Here is a 3,317-nt window from a genome sequence, read left to right on the forward strand (position 1 = left end):
AATTATATACTTTAAATATTAAATACCATAGTCATAGAAAGAGAAAATATGTTATGATTAATAAAAAATATTTTATTTATTTTATCAATTGTATATTATTAAAAAATATGATTAATTTAAAAAAGAATCACTACAAACTAAAATTAAATTAAATAAATATAAACCAAATTAATTGAAATTGTTATAAATATAAAGCAAAGTTCCGTGTCTCATTTATTGCACGATACACATCATTCTAAAATTCTTTCCTTATTGTTAGTCTCACACGCGGTATATAAATAAAAAGAGAATCCTTTATAAAGCTTATATAATTTAAGAGAAAAATCCAAAACAGCTCTTGACAATAACTTTGAAAGACAATAAATTTTTTGATAAAAAAAAATTTAATCTGGTTTTTGACAATTACTTCGAAAGGATAACGAGGTTCATGTGCCAAACAAAAGTCGATGTTTTTTTTTTTTTGACACAGGAGCTAATCAATCCCAAAAGAAAAAGATTAGGGGCTAGATTGGGTGTTTTTTTTTAGGGGCCTCGTTGTCCTTTCGAGATAATTATCAAGGGACGGGTGGGATATTCACTCTATATTTAACCAAGTCTAGCGTGCGTCTAAGGTGCATCTTCTTTCGCTGGTCTACCGTAGACAAATGCGATTTTTGTGCGCTGACTCATGAACCGGCAGTTTTTAACGTGATCCGTCAGTTTTCAACGAGTTTGATCGGTTTAATTTTTATACGGTTCAAATAATGAATCGAACCGACTAGATTTTCACAGTTCAGTCCGATTTTAACAACTATGATTTTTTGTAATTATTTTGGTTATTTATATTTTTTGTCTATTTTGTTGAAGTCATAATTACAAAATGGCTATTTGTTTAATTTAGTAATTGTTAATATAAAATATTAAGTATCATGAATATAAATCAATTTGACAAGAACAAATTGTATAGTAAAAGAATTGTAAACCCTAAATTAAGTTCTCGACAAAATTATCTTCTCAATCTCAATCCAAAGAGCACACATTGGGCTGAGGTGCACAATGTTAAACACAGTCCAAATTTTTCACTGTTATTTTATAATTCAGACTCAATCCTAAATTATTAATCTTCTCGCCCTACCCAAGGGATTTCTTAGGTTTTAAAAGAGAGTAGTGTCCCATCCGTCCTACATCGTGTATAAAATCACCCTGTGCTACACAACATCGGTATCGTCCTATTCTATTAAATCACAACACAATATCAGACCTAAAAAATAGCCAAATAACCTCAAACAATGATAAAAGACAAGAAGAAGAAGAACCCCTGATAGTGTATGATGATGAGAATGTTGAGGAAGGGATACAAGGATGCACAAACAGTCTAGTAAAAAATTACACTTAGATAAAAACATCAACACAGCATGGGTACAATCAACAATTTACAACATATGAAAAAAAACTCAAAACGTTTTAGAGTAGTCAAGCTAAAACTAAAGATCTACCCGTTATTCTTCCAAGAGGAGAGAAGGACATGAAGAAGGTAATCAAAGAAAATCTTTGGTCCTTTAGGAACTCATGACTACTAGTGAAAAGATGGGATAAAAGTGAAGATCCAATAGATAAAGGGTTGGACGAAGCAGAAATCAAGATTCAGCTTAGGAACCTCCAAAAGCACCACAAGACCACAAAGCTTAGAAGAAAAATCGCACCTATTACGGATGAAGTAAAGAAGTGCGAAATCTTCGAGAGCAGTAAAGATCAGACCAAATTCATAAAGGCCATGGTAACACTAGAAACCAACGAGCCTCGTCTTAAGGGTGTGATGCAGTATTTTTACAACCACACTTACTTACTGGCAAGTACACCGGGTCGTACCAAGTAATACCTTACGTGAGTAAGGGTCGATCCCACGAGGATTGATGGATTAAGCAACAATAGCGTTTGATAGGCTTAGTTAGACAAACAAAAATTGGTGTTGAGATGCAATATAAAAGACATTAAACAATATCAAAAATATTGAAGAAGGGCAAGTAATTGAGATGGGAATAATATATGGAGAAGACAGTTAAGGCTTCAGAGTTGTCTATTTTCCTGATTGACTTTTCTTATTAACTATTTTAATCATGCAAGATTTAATTCATGGCAAACTATTTGTGACTAGACCCTAATTCCTTAGACCTTCCTAGTCTCCTCTAAAATTCCTCAATTGCCAATTCCTTGGTCAATTGATTCCAATTAGAGGGTGATGATTAAATTCCAGTTTATATGCCACAAGAATCCTAATTATCCAAAAATAAGGGGATTATATGTCACGTATCCCGTTAAATACAAACAATTAGAAATTTACATGAATTAAAATAGAAAAATAATATTATCAATCCATACAAGAGACAGAGCTCCTAACCTTAACAATGGAGGATTAGTTGCTCATGGAATATGAAATGTAAAAAAATAAAAAATAATGTTGTGGAACCTCCCTCCTGGAACCACCCTATTGGGATTCCTTTTATAACTAATCCTAATAATCAAATATCTAAAAATTAAAATTAAAATAATATCTTTTCCTAAAATAAGATTTGAATTTAAATTTGAATTAATTAACAAGTCTTCAGCTGATGGGTGGGACCACTTGATTTTTCCATTCTGCAGCTTCTAATCTGTGATTTCTGGGCTAAGAACTGGGTCAAAACAGCCCAGAAATCGCCCCCAGCGTTTTTCTACATTTTCTGCACGTGGCGCATGTGACGCGTCTGCGTCGTCCATGCGTTCACGTCATTTGTGCAGATTCCAGTCCACGCGATCGCGTCAGGCACGCGATCGCGTCATTGCGATTTCCTCCATTTCACACGGTCGCGTGAGCCATGCGTCCGCGTCGGTATTCGCTGGTCATCTCCTTGGCTTCTTCTCTTTCTCTGCAGAAACTCCATCAAATTCTGCCAAATGCTACCTAAAATAAATAAAATTGCACAAAACTCAAAATAGCATCCATAGTGGCTAAAATATAATAAATTCTTAATTAAATTCAACAAATTAGATACAAATTCACTAGGAAAAGATAGACAAGATGCTCACGCATCACAACACCAAACTTAAACTGTTGCTTGTCCTCAAGCAACCAAAACTAATATAAGCTTAGGATGTGAATTTGCATGAGAATGAGAGTTCAATTAAGCCCATGTCTTCTCTTATAGTGGGGTTTACAACTGCAATCCTGAACAGTTTTGGCATCTTACTTCATCCTTTGAAGTTCAGAATGATTGGCATCCATAGGAACTCAGAATTCAGATAGTGTTATTGACTCTCCTAGTTCAGTATGTTGATTCTTGAACACAACTACTTTATGA

Source organism: Arachis ipaensis, chromosome B10 (genome assembly GCF_000816755.2).
Source record: "Arachis ipaensis cultivar K30076 chromosome B10, Araip1.1, whole genome shotgun sequence".
Classification (NCBI taxonomy): Eukaryota; Viridiplantae; Streptophyta; class Magnoliopsida; order Fabales; family Fabaceae; genus Arachis; species Arachis ipaensis.